At 40.1% G+C, this 19,433-nt stretch overlaps 1 long non-coding RNA gene across 1 annotated transcript in view; it reads right to left on the bottom strand.

Annotated features, from left to right (window-relative positions):
• Positions 1-1,161: 1,161 nt before the first annotated feature.
• LOC117353942 overlaps positions 1,162-19,433 on the bottom strand; it is a 35,404-nt gene continuing 17,132 nt past the window's right edge. Inside the window, exon 3 of the long non-coding RNA XR_004538071.1 lies at positions 1,162-1,290. This is a non-coding gene — a long non-coding RNA (uncharacterized LOC117353942). The remainder of the gene's footprint in view (positions 1,291-19,433) is intronic.

Below are 19,433 nucleotides of genomic sequence, written 5' to 3'. Positions count from 1 at the left end.
GCAAAGATTGATGGAGGCCTCACTGACTAATTGGGACCAGAGTTATTTTGCAAAGCAGTATTGCAGGATCTCAAAATTCAGTATGACTTTCAGGGGATAGGTGCTTAAGTGCTACAGCGATCAGAGTGGGGTCTGAGGACATATTTAAACTAAGTCATGTCTTAAAAGTGTGTGACTCTGGTGTTGGCATAGGCCAAAGACAAATAAAGAAGTAAAAGGAAGCCTGGACTGGATAGTATATATCCTGAATGCTGAGAGAACTGAAAAATGAACTTGTAGAGCTATTGTTAGTAATTTGTAATTTTTATTTAAAATCCAGCATAGCATTGGAAGACCAGACAGTAGCCAACATGACACTGACTTTTAAGAGGTAATCCGTGAATTTATAGATCAGTGAGTCTAATGTCGGTGTCAAGCAAAATGATAGACTATTATAAAGAACAAAATGACAGAACATATACAGTACATAAGCATGAATTAATGAGAGAAAGCCAACTTGGAGTTAGTCAAGGGAAATCTTGCCTTGCTAATCTACTGCATTTCATTGAAGGGGTGAATGAACATGTGGATAAAGGTGAGCCAGTTGATATTGTGTATTTGGATTTTCAAAAGGCATTTGACAAAGTACCTCAAGAAAGACTTCTGAGAAAATTAAAATGTCATGGGATAGGAGGTAATGTCCTATTATGGATTAAGAACTGGTTGAAAGACAGAAAATGGTCAATATTCTCAATGGAGAGAGAAAATAGTGGGGTTCACCACTTATACCCCCCCCCCCTTCTTGTATATATAATGCTTATAATCAGTAAATCAGCTCAACGTATGACAAGCTTTAAACTTCATTGAAGCTGTTTCAAAACTTGTCCAATTGCTGTTAAAGGAGGAAAAGCCTCAGATTCCCCCCCCTTATGCTTCAAGTACGAGACTGAAGAAGCATACTAAAGAGGGACACCACCTTATCAGCTGAAAAACCTCCTGCTTGAGCAAAACGATGGTATGTGAACAAGTCTTTCATATGTTTCAGCAACACAAAAAGTGACAAATTAATTTTGTGCTTGAAATTGTCTGCATCAGTGTACCTGTTCAAATTTTGTGCACTGACAATGTTAGCTTTCACTTCAATTGTAGCTTAATAAAGTAACTAAATAAACTTATCTTGTTCAAGTCGAATTGTTCAAGTCTCTGTTGATCACATTCATTGTGTGCCGTTTCTGCTGTGCCCCGGTCCACTGCTGACGATAGCTAGCTGGCATTTCACTATATGGCTGAGCCAGGACAAGGGACTCACTCCTTTAAAAAAGAGGACAAATACATCAACACAGAATTAGCACCTAAAGCCTGTCAGTGAAGAGAAATTTGTTGGCACTACTGCTTAACGCTCATAATGCAGCAAAGATGGCTACTGCTTTGAACAGCTGGTTTTTAAAGTGTCTGATGTCATAAATGATGTCATTAATTATTCAAAATGACAGATGTCAAATGGACAAATGTCAAGTGCGGCCCTATGGGATACTGAAGCTTAACAATGCAAATCCAGCTAAAAAAATATGTAAAGAAATGTTTGAAAAAGTGTTTCTCATAATAAGAAACAATCCATAAACACTGACAAACTTTTTGTTTACAAAATAAGTGCCACTCGATCTTTAAATTAAGACCATTTGGCTCCTCTGATTTGAGACGGAAAATCCATTCTTGGTCCCACTGCATCAGAGTGAGCTTCCTGTCTCCTCCTCTGTTCGATAGTGGCACGTGATCAATAAAGAAACATTTGATCTCATTTGAAGCATGTCCTAGAGTGATGTAGCATTAAGCAGTAGCACTGACAGTAACCCCCCCCCCCCTTGCTGGCGCTGAAACCCATGCGACGCATTAGTAAAAGAGGGGTTAAGTTTGTTGCTCACATGGGAACATTTCTTCTTTGTTTTGGACAATCTAAAATTCTTTGAAGATAAGAAATAAAACATACTTATTCACACGTTAAAGAAAAAAATCAATGTAAAACATCAAACAATAGCAGTAAAATCCATGATCTGTGAAGCAGCCAGGTACATAATGTGAACAGAAAATTTATTACGTAATCTGTACATTGTTCAGGGGATGCTTTTTTTAAGTGGAAGTAAAGAAAGAAGTAGGGAACTGCAGGCCAGTAAGTCTGACCTCTTTGGAAAATAAATTAATGGAAATGTTTTTAAACCAGAGAATAGTGAAGTTTCTGGAATTTAGTGGCGTACAGAACCACAAGGCAACATGAATTCATTAGAATCTGCTCAATTTCTTTGACTGGGTGATCAGAGAATTGGATAGATGTGGTGTATTTAGATTTTAGCAAAGCCTTTGACAGTATTCCACACGGGTGTCTAATAAATAAATTACCGTAAGTGCCCTGGGTATAGGCCCCAAAGTGACGGACTGGGTGATGAACTGTTTGAGTGGAAGGTGACAGAGGGTAGTGGTCAATGGCGATCGCTCTGAGGAAAGAGATGTTACTAGTGGTCTGCCTCAAGTTTTTTGGACTAGGGCCTATTCTTTTTAACATTTTTGTAAGTGATATTGCTGAAGGGATATCGGGTAAGATTTGCTGCTTTGTGGATGATGCCAAAATCTGCAATAGAGTAAACACCCCTGATGGTGTGTATAACATGAGGGACAAAACAAAAGAAAGCAAAGCTGATGTCACAACACAAGGGATTTTATTGATAGTTCCTATGGGAAGTCCCAACTAGGATCCTGGTTTCGGCAGAACACTGCCTTCCTCAGGGGACATACCAAACATAATAAATAAAACAATTATTAAAATGATAAAACATACAGAATATGATAAATCATAGAAAATATTAACATGAACAAAATATTTTAAAAACATCTAAAATACAGAACCATAATTAGGATAGATAAGGAAATCATTTTAGTATCGTTAAAATCATTTTAGTATCATTTTAGTATACATGGAGATGTGGTAAATATCATAAATCATGGTCAAAGGAAGTCTTGAAAAATGTTTAAGCAAGGATAACATACCTGATAACAGGATATTACAGTGGAATTTCTACTTCAGGTAGTCTTGAAAAAGACTTATAACATGAGGAAAGACCTACTGAAGTTTGAGGAACGGTCATTGTGAAATAAGGATTAGGTTTTAATTATGTAGCATGAGGCTATATATTCATGTAATGTTTATATTTTCTGGTAAATGAATTCCATTCATCCATTCATAATGTCACGGGCATGATTTAAATCAAGTTTTTCTGACTAGTGGTTTAAATCATGATGTAAATTATTATTTAAATTGATTTGATTTAAATCAAATCTATCCTGGATCAACAAATGTAATTATCTCAATTTAAATGCACACTTGGTATATGAGGGATATTATGGACTTGCAGGGTGAAAGGAGGGAGGGATTTTCTCTTTCTCCTTTGGTGAGTGACCTTTATGTTGACATGAGAGGAGAGGATGGGTCTGCTGTTGGAAGTGAGGAGGGTGGGATTAGGGATAATGATTCAGGGGAAAAGTGAATCATTTGGGATGAATTAGGGAGTGAGAGCAGGAAAGAGACAAATCTAATGGATAGTGTATAATGTCCATTCAGACCACTGTTTTTTGTCTCAATGAATGTAAGGGGATTAACCTCTCCATATAAGCGTGAGCTGTATTTTAAGGAAGTAGAATGGCCTCAGATGCCAGGAAGATTTGTACAAGAGATCCTTAAATACTTGTAAATAAAAAACAACAACACCCTCTCGGATCTTTTTGGCCTCTAATAGGGAAAGGAGGAAAACAAATGGGGTAGGCATCCTTCTGTCAAGGCAATTACATGCTCAGATCAAGGAAATTATTTATTTATTTAATTTTCTAGCCCATCCTCCCCAGGAGCCTAGAACGGGTTACAAGGATAAATAAGTACACAGAAGTTTTCAGGATCAACAACTCACATGTTACAAGAACAATAACGAGCTTACAGGATCAGTATATACGTGTTACAGAAAATTGAGACAGGTTTCAATGACACACATTCTATGGGGAAATTGAAAAGCGTCCACGAAGGTGAGGGGAAGGGAGGGAGATGGTGCGATAAGGGGAAGAGGTTGAGTGGCGCTTTAGGTGTATTGTATGGAGAAAGAGGGATAATGCTGAATGGAAGAGGGGTGAGAGAGGGGATCAGGCTGAATGGAAGGAGTGAGAGAGAGATCACGCTGAATGGAATAGGGGATGAGTGAGAGAGGGGGACAGATGCTGAATGGAAGTGTGGGATGGCTGAGAGAGGGGAGCAGACACAGGAAGGAAGTAGGGAGGAGAGAAAAAAAAGGGCACATGCTGCATTGGGGAAAGAGGATAGATATTGGAAGGGGTGAGGAAAGTGGTGGCAATCTGTAGGTAGACACAATGAAAGAGGAAAATTGATGACTGAATAGTAAGAATTTAGACAGAGGCAGAAAATAAATTGAGAAAGAAGACCAGGGAAGAAAAGGAGGAAGGGAGAGGAGAACTAGATGCCAGAGCATGGGGGAAGGGGAGGACACAGATACCAGATCTAGGGGGAGGAAAGGAGGAGAGAGAGAGGCTAAAATCTGCTGGGAAGAAGGGAGAGATGGAAGGGAAGAAGACAAGATGCCACACCAAGGGAGAAGCGGAGGAAAGTAGATGGATGCCAGACCAATGGGGAGGAGGGAGAGATGGAAGGTAGAGGCAGATAGTTTCTAGAAGAAGCATAGAAAAAGAGCAGATGCCATATGAAAGAGGCAGAGAGAGGGCAGACAGTGGATGGAAGGAAGAGAATGATGAGAAGATGAGGAAAGCAGAAACCAAATAAAGGTAGAAAAAAATGTCTATGGTATTTCTTTTATTTCTTTTTGCTTTAGGATAAAGTATTATTATAGCTGTGTTGATAAACATTCATAAATAGAAAATGGAAATAAGGTGATCCTTTGTATTGGACTAATTTTAATACATTTTTTACTAATTCAGAGTCCAAAATTCCTTTCATCAGGACAGGACAGAGATACTGTAACAGCAGTATAGTTTACTGACCTGAAAAAAGAGGTTTTAACCTCTGAAAGATAATTGAGAAATGGTGGGCACTGCATTTTCTTCCCAACATGCCCCATGCCTCCTACCCAAATGCAAAACATAAATTGGTGGGCTTCCCAAAGTCCTGCTGGCTGAAGAGCTCTTCCTCTAGGAAGGAAGGGGGGATTTGTTTAGAGAAAAACTGTACACTGGCAATGGTCTGGTAATCTTTGTTGTTTGGTTGAATGTTAAAAGAAAAGAAAAATAGAAATCAAGTGGAAATAAAGAAGTAAAAAAGAAAACAGGTAAATAAATGGGGGCAGGAGGCTGGGCAGAGTGGGGTGGGGCCCTTGAAGAATTAATCCTGCCCTGAGCTCAAGGAAAATCTACAGTATAGCATGGAAGAGGCAAAATGGACGGCACAGATGGACCATGCAGCCTTTATCTGTCATCTTTTCTGTTTCTATGAACTACAAAACAGGCTGAGAGCCCTTAAGCTTAAATTTTGATAATGCAGTCTGAATAATACCCAACCATTTTTTTTTTAAATTTCAGTTTGAACCTGCTTGTGGTAGAAGAGGAAGTAGTTCCAACGCTCAACATGCACTTTTATAAAACTGTATCTTGCCACAGAAGTGCTGGGAAAATGTTCACATTAAGTGACTGTCGGCTATTGGGAAGCACAGTAAAATTTATAACGCCGTTCCACTTTGTCTAGAAAGCGAGAGACAAAAGCCGAATGCATATTTCTTTGAATTTTCCCAGAGCTGAAAAGAAAGTAACTAGTTCATAAATTTCACCAGGAGCTTGGGGATTTTTTTGATGCTAATGAGTTTTACAATTTCAGAGGAGGATGCTTTGCTAATAATTATGTAACAGTAATTAAATTTGAAAAGGGCTGTACTCTAACTATGTTGATTTATTGCAGCTCCGGCAGAGTACTCCTACAGCGCGCATTGGAGTATGCGTCGCCTCCCTCCAGTTTGCTTGAAATTCTCACAGAGCTCTGGGTCACAGATGGTCTGAGATGTGATATTTTCCCGATTAAATTCCTAATAATCTTTCTCTAGGCTGAGTCATGGAAGCGTAGGGAGTTCTCATTTTAATTAGAAGGTTTAAGGAGCTAACTCTGTTTGAAATGTCCTCCTAGGAGGAATGGGTGCAGGTGATCTCGTTCAGAAGACTGCCACAGTATCAAGGCCAGCTCCTCATTTCCATATTAGATCAGAACAAGTTTGGCAGAACTCCTGCTTCAAATGACAGCACACTGCCTAAGCTTCAGGGATGAACTTCTTTTGCCATCTGAAAACAAGATTATGCTAGGATTATTTTTTTAAGACATTTGCAGCTACATCTGGCAAATTATCCACACGTTCCTCCTCCCCTTGCTCTTTTGCAGCGAGTAATAAATTCTAATTTTTCAATTGCAGAGGGAAATTTATAGAAGCTTGCAAATCTAAAGGAGTCATTGCTAGGATGCTTAACTAAATGGCAATGGAGTCAAAGATCTTGCAATGGAGTGATTAAAAAGAAGAGTGCACATTATTTTCTTTTAATTTTCATAAAATTATATAATAATCTAATCTAATAATTCATTTCTTTAGTTCAGTCATCTTTATTGAATTTTGAAACTTACAGAAGTAACAAAAATACAATTGGCTTCTTGCTCAGAAGTGAACGTAGTACCGAAATATAAAACCAACGGCCAATCAAACAATAAAAATCAACCCAGTAACCGTTAACCTAGACAGAAGTAAATATTATAAAGCAGTTTTGTGTGTACATTCCAATATCATAAGTCACACCTACAAGTTATTAATTAACATGAGCAAATACCACGTATAAAGTATACTATAAGAAATAGCTATTTACAATTTGGGTACGTTTTGTTTTATTACAATCACTGATATCTCTGGTAAGTAGAGGAACCCCACATTTTCTCAAATCTTTTGAGTGAGTTTCTCCGCTCAGCAGCTATTCGTTCATAACGTGCAAATAGGCAAACTGTGTTCCACCATTCATTATAAGTGATAGAAGTGAAGCCTTTCCAATTCGCCAGTATTATTTGAATTGCTATTAACATTAATAGCTGTACCAGTTTTAACAATTCTGTCAGTAAGAATAAATGAGGGTCAATTATGCTTGTTATAAGTAATTGATAGGAGAGTGGTACAGAGATATCAACAATGGACAGTACAAAAGACCAAGGGCTCCTTTTACTAAGGTGCGCTAGCGTTTTTAGCGCATGTAGGATTTTAGCGTGCGGTAAACCCGCGCTATGCTTCTAGAACTAATGCCAGCTCAATGCTGGTGTTAAGGTCTAGCACGCGCAGCAATTTAGCGCATGCCATTCCGCGCGTTAAGGCCCTAACACACCTTTGTAAAAGGAGCCCCAAATCTGCTCCCAGTAATCACAAAATAGAGGGCATTCATATAACATGTGTTTTAAAGATCCAGTTGTGGATTTACAGGACCAACACAAGTCGTCTCCTTGTGATCTATTTATTTTTGATAGTTTAAGGGGCATCCAGTAAGCTCTATGCAACAAGAAATAAAAAGATTGATATAAGGCAGCTGAGCTCATTATTTTGTATGTCATGACTCAGGAGATAGGGTCATGCCAAAATCCTCATGCCAAGCATTTAATGCAGAGGATGGGCAATGTGGTCTAAGTAACTGTAATGTTTTGTACCAGTTAGAAGCTTCTTTCTTATTGTAGGCAAATTTATGGCAAAAGTCTATCAAATCTGGCTTATCTGTTGATAGATGAGGTAATTTAGGATGGTCGCGGAAAGCATGCTTAAGCTGTAACCATTGAAAAAATCCAGAGGGGAGTAATTTAAAGGTGGAGCACAGCAGATCAAAGGAAATTCACTTATTGCCATCAAATAATTGACCAATGTGCCAAATGCCCAGAGATTTTCAAGACTTCCAATATAGGGTACGATCCTGTATTTTGATATCAGGGTTGCACCATAGGGGGGCATGAAGTGTACTATTCCATTTTACCTTTAATAAGGATTCTAGTTCCCTAATGGCTAATTGAGAAGAATGAAGTAGATGATGTTTGTGCATTAATATTCTCGAGAGGGATACAAATGGTAAGTAAATTAACTGCGTCCACCGATGGATCTCCCAGTCAAGTTGAATCCAATTTGTAGTGTTCATCATATAGAATCCATTTAGAACATTGTCTTAACAGGAAGGCATAGTGGTAGTCTAAAAAGTTGGGGAAGTTGACACCATCATTTTGTCAGGACTGTTTTAGTTTTTGTAGTGAAATATGTGGAACTTTACCATTCCATAAGAACCTAGTCAGAATTTGATTCACTTTCTTGTAGAACATTTTCGGGAATAGGATAGGTAACATACTTAAGGGATACAGAATTTTTGGTGCTAGGGGTCAGCAACCTGGAGAGAGACCTGGGAGTGATGGTAGATGCAACACTGAAGGCATCGGCGCAATGCGCCATGGCCTCAAGGAAAGCGAACAGAATGTTGGGTATCATTAAGAAGGGTATTACGACCAGGACGAAGGAAGTCATCATGCCGCTGTATCGTGCAATGGTACGGCCGCATCTGGAGTACTGTGTCCAGTACTGGTCGCCGTACCTCAAGAAAGACATGGCGGTACTTGAGGGAGTACAGAGAAGAGCGACTAAACTGATAAAGGGAATGGAAAATCTCCCATATACCGACAGATTGAAGCAGTTGGGACTTTTCTCACTGGAAAAGCGGAGACTTAGAGGAGACATGATAGAAACCTTCAAGATCCTGAAGGGCATAGAAAAAGTAGACAGGGACAGATTTTTCAAATTAAGGGGCGCCACAAGTACAAGGGGGCACTCGGAGAAATTGAAAGGGGACAGGTTTAGAACAAACGCTAGGAAGTTCTTTTTCACTCAGAGGGTGGTGGATGCATGGAACGCGCTTCCAGAGGCTGTTGTAGACAAGAAAACATTAAATGGTTTCAAAGAAGGTTTGGATAGATTCCTAGAAGAAAAAGGGATTGGGGGGTATAGATAGGTATAGACCATTGCTCAGGCAATGGGCCTGATGGGCCGCCGCGGGTGCGTACCGCTGAGCAGGATGGACCTATGGTCTGCCTCAGCGGAGGCAACTTCTTATGTTCTTATGTTCTTATTACCATTTTAATCGATTTTAGTCATCCCTACCACGTTGCGTTTAGGGGAGACCATCTCGCAGTTAAATTTGTTATTGCTTGCAAAATATCACCAGTACTATATTCTATTGCTTCCTCTATTGTAGGGCCAAAATTTATTCCCAGATATTTAATTTTCTACTTAGCCCATTGAAAGTTGAAGTCTGTTGTATTGGACTCTTGAACGTGTTTATTTAGTGGCATGAGTTTGGTTTTAGAGGTATTTTACTTGTAAGCTTTTTCCGCATCTAATGCCAGAGTCAGAAATGGATTGGGAGAGTGACTTGCATATTGTATAAGCATAGCAAAAAGTCTGGTATTATCGCTTGCTAGTCTGTTTGCCATAAATCCATTTTGTTCAGGTCCAATAATCTTGGGAAGTATTCATTGCAGTCTGCGAGCCAAGATTTGGCATATATCTTCGCATCAACATATATTAGTGAAAGAGGCCTGTAACTTTGGACTAGTAACAGATCTTTTCCTGGTTTGAGAAGCATGATTATGTTGGCTTCTGTAAAGATTCCTGTAATATCTCCGGTGTTAAGAAGATAATTATAGAACGCCAGCATCTTAGAGATGATATTAAGATACTTAGTTAGAAAAATGATACCGTTGGTAGGTGGACAGCAATAAGAATGCTAATAGGGGTCCACACAATTACCATAATTAATGTGTATGCACCGAACATTGACGACCCAATGTTCTTTAATGAAGTTATGTCAACAGCTATTGCTGACAATTCCCATTCATATATTGTAGCAGGTGATTTTAACTTGGCTCTTGAGCCCTCTATTGATAGGAAATCTAATGTCAAATACAAAGTCACCAGATCTGGCATTGTTTCCACAATATGATTAAACAATTGAATCTGGAGGATAACACACAATTCAGAGTCAAAATATATGTTTTACTCGCCTCCTCATAATTCTTATTCCAGAATTGATTATTTCCTGATAAGTAAAAACCTGATCAAGAACATAGCCAATACCAATATAGCTGAAATCTCGATATCAGATCATGCTGCCTTAGAACTCCAATTAAATGATATCTTTAGTCACGTCAAACCGTCGGTTTGGAGGTTCAACAATTCTTTGCTAGAAGACCAGCTTTTCATTGATCATATTAAAATATCCCTTCAAGAGTACTTTGTTTTTAATAATTCAGAAAATGCCAATTATATATTTATATGGGATGCCTATAAGGCCTATATTAGAGGAGTTATAATAGCCTATCAAGTTAAGAAAAAGAAAGAATGGTTGAAGTCACTAACTGAATATGAGATAAAATTCAGGAATCTTGAAATATCGCACCAAATACAGCAGATATCACCGCATTGACTTCTTTAAGGGCTATTAGATTGGCATATAACCTGCTATTAAGCAAACATGAAGGTAATTCACTTTTTTTTTGCAATTTGCCAATTATTATAGTAACAATAGAAGCAGCCATTTACTGGCAAACTGGGAGAACAGTATAGAAAATTTAATAAATTAAAAATAAAAATTCAACAGGAAACAGAGTGCAAAATGGAATCCTTATGGATTAAAACTCCATGTGTGAAGGGAAAGAGAATATTGGTAAGACTATACTACCCTCTGTCAGACCAGAATTAGTAGACTGATGAAGAAATGTTAACAGAAATTAGGGAAGCTAGCAAATTTGGTAACATTGTAATAATGGGTGATTTCAATTATCTCAAAACAATAAGGATTTGGGAAACAATATAAATCACCACAATACTAATGCCTGCCAAAATATACTTGTTTTACTGAAAGTCAAGCTACCAAGCACTGAAAGAAGTTCTCAGAACTCCTTGCCTAAACAACTTCGTGAAACATACAACAGGCAATAACAGAAGTAATCAAATCATCAGACTATCAAACAAAAGCAAATTCAGAGAAAAAAAACCCACCTATGGTGTGGTGAAAATACTACTCATACTATAAGTAAACTTAACTCACAGATCAAAAAATAAACTTAGCAAATATCCAAAAGCTGACCTATGGAATTGCACCATAAAGCACATTCAAAACAATCCCATTCAATATACAAAAGTCTTTAATGTGCACACATTTTAAAGCAGTCCAGGGCAATCTTCAACAAGGACCTCTCATTTTTCAAAAGGTGTCTCAGGTGAGCTGGTCGATAGTGTATATTTGGATTTTCAAAAGGCATTTGACAAAGTACCTTGTGAAAGACTTCTGAGGAAATTAGAGAGTCATGGGATAGGAGGTAATGTCCATTTACCTCAAAATTTGCCCTAAATCGAACATTCAAGGGTCTTATGGGACACAGCAAGGCCACCCACACATCACACACACCCACAGTCTGAAAAAAAGAAGAGACAGAAAAAGTGGAGAAAAAGCATCAGTTAAGCTTCATATGGCTAAAAAAAACTCCACTTATGTGTCTTCACTTTATCAAAAACACCACTGTTTTTGATGGCGATTGTTTGTGATAGCTTAGTTAATTTGAAATAGGAGGTAATGTCCCATTATAGATTAAGAACTGGTTGAAAGATATAAAACAGATAGTAGGGTTAATGATCAATGGAAAGGAAATGAAGGCAACAAAATTCCAGGAGCTAAATTGCATATATACTAATGCAAGGAGCCTAAGAAACAAAATGGGAGAATTAGAAGCCATGGCCATTGCAGAGAACATAGACATCATTGGAATCTCCGAAACATGGTGGAATGAGGAAAGCAGATGGGATACAGCACTGCCGGGTTACAAACTCTATCGCCAAGACAGATTAGGACAGAAAGGCAGTGGAATAGCACTATACATAAAAGAAAGCATACAATCGACAAGAATGGACACAGCAGAGACGGCCAACAAGCTAGAATCGCTTTGGGTTAAAATACCAGGAAGGAAAGGGCCTGAAATAAAGATAGGTCTATACTATCATCCACCCGGACAAACCGGAGTAATCGATGAAGAAATGGAAGCCGAGATGAAGCGAGAATGCAAAAGCGGTAACACAGTTATTATGGGAGACTTCAACTACCCTGGGATAGACTGGAGTCTTGGAAGCTCGATGCACTAGGGAGGCAGACTTTCTGGAGGCTGTACAAGATTGCTTCATGGAGCAGCTTGTTAGAGAACCGACGAGAGGAAATGCCACTCTGGATCTAATCCTAAATGGGCTAAAGGGACCTGCAAAGGAAGTGGAAGTAGTGGGACCGTTGGGAAACAGCGATCATAATATGATCAAGTTCAAGGTGGAAATAGGAATACTGAAAGGAAAGAGAACCATAGTGACAACTTTTAACTTCAGGAAGGGAAACTACGAAGCAATGAAAGGAATGGTAAAGAAGAAACTTAGGAACACTTCCAAAAAATGGCATACGGTAGAACATGCCTGGTCCTTTTTCAAGGACACGGTGAGCGAGGCGCAAAATCTGTATATCCCCAGATTCAGAAAAGGGTGCAACAAGAGTCAAACAAAAGACCCGGCGTGGATAACTAAAATAGTGAAGGAAGCGATAGGCAATAAGAAAAACTCATTCAGAAAATGGAAAAAGGACAAATCTGAGGGAAACTGGAAAGAGCACAGAAAGTATCAAAAAGAATGTCACCATGTGGTACGAAAAGCCAAAAAAGAGTATGAAGAGAGGCTAGCCAGGAAAGCACGAAATTTCAAGCCGTTCTTTAGATATATTAAAGGGAAACAGCCGGCTAGGGAGGAGGTGGGACCACTGGACGACGGAGACCGGAAGGGAGCGGTGAAGGAAGAGAAAGAGGTCGCAGAAAGACTTAACAGGTTCTTTTCGTCTGTATTTACAAGCGAAGACACAACCAACATACCGGAACCTGAACAAATCTTCAAGGGAAATCAAGCACAGAAGTTAACATCCATGGAAATGAGCCTTGATGATGTACGCAGGCAGATAGAAAAACTAAAAACTGACAAATCGCCGGGTCCAGATGGAATCCATCCAAGGGTTCTGAAGGAACTAAAGGAGGAAATAGCGGAACTACTGCAGCAAATTTGCAACCTATCTCTGAAAACAGGTGTGATTCCAGAGGATTGGAAGATAGCCAACGTTGCGCCCATCTTTAAAAAGGGATCAAGAGGTGACCCGGGAAACTACAGACCGGTGAGTCTGACCTTGGTTCCGGGGAAAATGGCGGAAGCACTGATAAAAGAAAACATCGATGAACATTTTGAAAGAAACGAACTTCTGATAACCAGCCAACATGGTTTCTGCAGGGGAAGGTCGTGCCTGACTAACTTACTTCACTTCTTCGAAGGAATTAACAAACAGATGGACAGAGGAGACCCCATAGACATCATATACCTAGATTTCCAGAAAGCCTTTGACAAGGTGCCTCATGAACGTCTATTCTGAAAACTGAAGAACCATGGGGTGGACGGAGACGTGCATAGATGGATCAGAAACTGGTTAGAAGGTAGGAAACAGAGAGTAGGGGTGAAGGGCCACTACTCAGACTGGAGAAAGGTCACGAGTGGTGTTCCGCAGGGCTCGGTGCTCGGGCCGCTGCTTTTTAACATATTCATAAATGATCTAGAAACAGGGACGAAGTGTGAGATAATAAAATTTGCAGACGACACCAAACTATTTAGTGGAGCTCGGACAAAGGAGGACTGAGAAGAATTGCAAAGAGACTTGGACAAACTAGGGGAATGGGCAGAGAGATGGCAGATGAAATTCAATGTTGAGAAGTGTAAAGTATTGCATGTGGGAAGCAAAAACCCGAGGTATAATTATGCAATGGGAGGGATGTTATTGAATGAGAGTACCCAAGAAAGGGACTTGGGGGTGATGGTGGACATGACAATGAAGCCGACAGCACAGTGCGCAGCTGCCGCTAAGAGAGCGAATAGAATGCTAGGTATAATCAAGAAGGGTATTACAACCAGAACGAAAGAAGTTATCCTGCCGCTGTATCGGGCAATGGTGCGTCCACATCTTGAGTACTGCGTCCAGTATTGGTCACCGTACCTTAAGAAGGATATGGCATTACTCGAGAGAGTTCAGAGAGCGACACGACTAATTAAGGGGATGGAAAGCCTTTCATACGCTGAGAGATTGGATAAACTGGGACTCTTTTCCCTGGAAAAGAGAAGATTAAGAGGGGATATGATAGAGACTTACAAGATCATGAAGGGCATAGAGAGAGTAGAGAGGGACAGATTCTTCAAACTTTCAGAAAATAAAAAAACAAGAGGGCATTCGGAAAAGTTGAAAGGGGGAAAATTCAAAACAAATGCTAGGAAGTTCTTTTTTACACAACGTGTGGTGGACACCTGGAATGCAATTCCAGAGGACGTTATAGGGCAGAGTACGGTACTGGGGTTTAAGAAAGGATTGGACAAATTCCTGCTGGAAAAGGGGATAGAGGGGTATAGATAGAAATTTACTGCACAGGTCCTGGACCTGTTGGGCCGCCGCGTGAGCGGACTGCTGGGTGCGATGGACCTCAGGTCTGACCCAGCGGAGGCATTTCTTATGTTCTTATGTAAATAGTGGGGTTCTCTAGGTGTCTATGCTAGGACCACTGCTTTTTAAAATATTTATCAATGATCTAGATGTGGCAATAACTAGTGAGATAATTAAATTTGCCGATGACACAAAGTTGTTCAAAGTTGTTAAATCGCAAGAGGATTGTGAAATATTGCAAGAGGACCTTCAGAGACTGAGCATCAAAATGTGATGATGTTAAAGAGGCCAAACAGGTTGTAAAGGTGATGGCAAAAGCTAGAAGTATGCTAGGAGGCATAGGAAGAGGTATGGCCAGTCGGAAAAAGGAGGTATTGATGCCCTTGTATAAGACTCTGATGAGGCCTCATTTAGAATATTGTGTACAATTCTGGATACCACACCTTCAAAAAGAGAAAGGCTATTAAAATGGTGTCTGGTCTTCATCATAAGGCCTATGGGGGCAGACTTAAAGATCACAATATGTATACTTTAGAGGAGAGGCGTGAGAGGGGAGATATGATAAGAGACATTTAAATATCTACGTGGCATAAATGAGTTGAGTCTCTAATTTGAAAAGAAGCTCTAGAATGAGAGGGTATAGGATGAATTTAAGAGATGATAGGCTCAGGTGTAATCTAAGTAAACACTTTTTTACAGAAAGGGTGGTAGATGGGTGGAAGAAGTGATGGAGACAGATTGTCTAGATTTAAGAAGGCGTGGCATTTAGGAATAAGATGGAGAAGAATATACACATGTCCTAGGGTACACAGGTTGTTAATCAGTGGTTGGAATTCATGTCCTCTAAGGGGCCAACGAGAGTCCGGTGCTGGGATTGGGAAGGGGTCTCTTTTTGTTCATCAGCAGGGGATCAATTAGCTCTGTCTCACCAGAAGGGGGATCAAACTTTTATTGGATGTTTAACTATTCCACATGTCCCTTTGCCGATTGTAAATTCAGACGTTTGTTCTATCTGTGCCACAGGGCATGCACAACCCAGTTGCCCTAAGTGTGGTGCTCCCTGCTTTCCAGCTTCTGTTGGTCCATGTGCATACCTCAGTTAAAGTTTCAGTGATGAAACCACGGCAGGACTGCTATCAGAGGTGCAAGGAATCTCAAGTTTTAAAGCAAGGGTTTTTGTTTGGGTTCCGAATACCCTGGACAGGGAGGATCATTAACACTATTGCTAGGAATTCCCCATTTGGTTTATGGTTTACAGCCTTGAGTTAATAGATGCTCATATAACACCAACAACAAAAAAATTCAAAAAATCTTGTGGTAGGGGGGATATAACAAACACAAATCCACATTCTTAATTTCTATTCCCCCATTGAAACCTGAATTGTACTTTGAAATATAAACCCCATGCAATCACAAAACATTTATAACATATATGAAATGGACAAAAAAGACATTAGTTTTGACAAATGAAGAACAATTAAAGTTAAAAACCTTGATGAACCAAATAGTCATTACTCCAGGACTATTTAGGCTCTAAAAAATACACTGAGAATGAGCAAATCAAACCTAAACTATTTGTATGTGCCTGAATCCGTTGCAAATGACAATCAAGCAACCACATGGTCATAACCCAACCTATATCAGACAAGTCTATTGTATGCTTAGTTAATGAATCTAGAATGATAAAAACTAGAAATGACCTTTTTAATCTCAGAAAAATTAATTAGCAGAGCTAAAAAAGCATATGGTTAGTAGACACAAGGAAAAAACTCCACTAAGAAACCATTAAAAATCTGGTAATGTTCACAGTGGGTAGGGTTTTGTTATTGTTGTTTAAACATCTTTCATCTCAAAGCTGTTTAAATCAGTTCTATTGCTGGCAAACCTTTGGAAATTGAAAGACTGGGCGTCCAAGTGGCAGATGAAATTTAATGTGGCCAAATGCAAAGTGATACATAGTGGGAAGAATAACCCAGATCACAGTTACTGGATGCTAGGGTTCACCTTAGGGGTTAGTACCCAAGAAAAGGATCTGGGTGTCATTGTAGGCAATACAATGAAACTTTCCACCCAATGTGTGGCGGCAGCCAATAAAGCAAACAAGATGCTAGGAATTATTTAAAAATGAATGGTTAACAAGACTTAAGATATTATAATGCCTCTGTATCACTCCATGGTGCAACCTTACCTGGAGTATTGTGTTCAATTCTGGTCTCCTTATCTCAAGAAAGATATAGCGGTGCTAGAAAAGGTTCAAAGCAGATCAACCAAGATGGTAAAGGGGATGGAACTCCTCTCTTACAAGGAAAGACTAAAATGGTTAGGGATCTTCAGCTTGGAAAAGAGACAGCTGAGGGGAGATATGATTGAAGTCTACAAAATCCTGAGTGGAGTAGAAAGGGTACAAGTGGATCGATTTTTTACTCCATCAAAATTACAAAGACTAGGGGACACTCGATTAATTTGCAGGGAAATACTTTTAAAACTAGGAGGAACTATGTTTTCACTCAGAGAATAGTTAAGCTCTGGAAAGCGTTGCCAAAGGTTGTGGTAAAAGCAGATAGCGTAGCTGGTTATAAGAAAGGTTTGGACAAATTCCTGGAGGAAAAGTCCATAGTCTGTTATTAAGATACGGGGGAGGCCTCTGCTTGCCCTGGATCGGTAGCATGGAATGTTGCTACTGTTTGAGTTTTGGCCAGGTACTAGTGACCTGGATTGGCCACCATGAGAACGGGCTACTGGGCTTGATGGACCATTGGTCTGACCCAGTAAGGCTACTCTTATGTTCTTATGTACATTGCATGTCACTCACCAACTGGGTAAACCATACTCCTTTACATGTGATTAATTGCATATTTATTATCAAGATAGAGAAAAATTAATGAATTTTAAAAACTCCAATTTTTTAAATTGTAATTGGATTTTTGAAATTAAATTAGGGCTCCTTTTACAAAGCCACGATAGAGGTTTCTACTAGAGAATGACATGGTGGCTGTTACCCGCTGAAATAGGGGGGGGGGGGGAAGTGCTCGCTACGGGTACAGGGACAAGGCTGTTCACTGCCCTGTGGAGTAGTGAATGGCCTTGTCCCCTCAGTTAAGGGTGACTGCGCGCGGCCCCCTCCCTCCTTCCTACCTACCCGAATCTATCTCCCTTCCCCTTACCTTTGTGGCGCGTTTTAATATTAAGTAACTTGTTCAAAGCCATCGGAGCCTGCATTAAGTCATGTGCATCTGTGGGCGGAAGCTTCTCCTCTGATGCAACTTCCGGTTTCCGCCCACAGATGCAAGCTACTGCTCGCAGGCTCCGACGGCTTTGAACAAGCTACTCAATCTTAAAATGCACCACAAAGGGGGAGGGAGGGAGATAGATATATTCAGGTAGGTAGGAAGGAGGGAGGGAGCCATGCGAGGGGTGCCGAAGGGCAGTGAGGTGGCGAGAGGGAAGGGTGGTGGAGGAAAGGAATAGACGCTGAATGGGGATGGAGAGGAACAGATGCTGAAAGGAAATGGGGAACAGATAATGGGGAGAAGACGCTGAAGGGAAATGGGGAAGACAGAGTGGGGAGAAGACGCTGAAGGGAAATGGGGAACAGAGAATGGGGAGAAAATGCTGGAAGGGAAGAAGACAGAGATGCCAGACTATGGGGGAAGCAGAGGGAAGAAGATGGGTGCCCGACCAATTGGGGGGGGGAGGTGAAGAGAGAGGCACAGTAACAGAGCAAATGGAAGACACAGAGAGAAGACAGACAGTGGATGAAAGGAATTGAATGAGAAGATGAGGAAAGCAGAAACCAGACAACAAAGGTAGAAAATTCTATTTATTTTATTTTATTTTTTTTTGCTTTAGGATAAAGTAGTATATTAGTTGTGTTTATAAAAATTTATAAACAAAGCCCTGCCAGCTGAACATCTCTTTCTCTGGTTCAGCAGCCAGAACTTTGATTTATAAGGAAGGAATAAGCTAAATATTACAGTACTGAGGCTTGTATGGATGCTGCGAGGACAGTAGTCGCGGGGACGAGGCAGGGACAGTGATTACGGGGACAGGGCGGGGACAGCGGTCGCAGGGATGGGGCGGGGACAGCGGTCGCAGGGATGGGGTGGTGACTGGGACAGTGGTTGCAGGGATGGGGCAGTGACAGAGACAAATTTTTCCCCTTGTCATTTTCTAGTTATTCATCAAGAAATAAGGATTCATTTTTAATTACTACTACTACTATTACTATTTATAAGAACATAAGAATTGCCGCTGCTGGGTCAGACCAGTGGTCCATCGTGCCTAGCAGTCCAATCATGTGGCGGCCCTTAGGTCAAAGACCAGTGCCTTACCTGCATACGTTCTGGCTCAGCAGGAACTTGTCTAGCTTTGTCTTGAATCCCTGGAGGGTGTTTTCCCCTATAATAGCCTCCGGAAGAGCGTTCAGTTTTTTACCACAGTGCTGTACATTTTAATATACAATAGACAGTTCTTGCTCAGAAGAGCTTACAATCTAATTTAGACAGAACATTTCAGGTTTGGGGAGGTTGTAGTGGGTATAGATATCTGACACAGTGATATGTTCATTCAATGTGTACATTTTTGGTAAATTAATCCATTCATAATGTCATAGGCAATTTTTCTATCTAGAAGAAATTATCACAGATGCTTGGATTTGCATTTCTCAAAACTGTGAATTTGTGTCTGCAGAGATAATATCCTCTTCACAGCAAAAATGTTATAAAATATACAGAATTGAGAAAAAGACCTTAGCCCCATTGTTCCTTTAAAAATTGAGGTACACAGAATCAACTCCTTACCTCTTAAGTGCTAAGTTCATATATTTACACAAGGAGCTAAGTTTGAGGAGGGAGGGG

This window comes from Geotrypetes seraphini, chromosome 2 (assembly GCF_902459505.1).
Source record: "Geotrypetes seraphini chromosome 2, aGeoSer1.1, whole genome shotgun sequence".
NCBI classification, from domain to species: Eukaryota; Metazoa; Chordata; class Amphibia; order Gymnophiona; family Dermophiidae; genus Geotrypetes; species Geotrypetes seraphini.
Note: the sequence above shows the minus strand (reverse complement) of the source record. Positions and strands in the feature narration are given on the sequence as shown.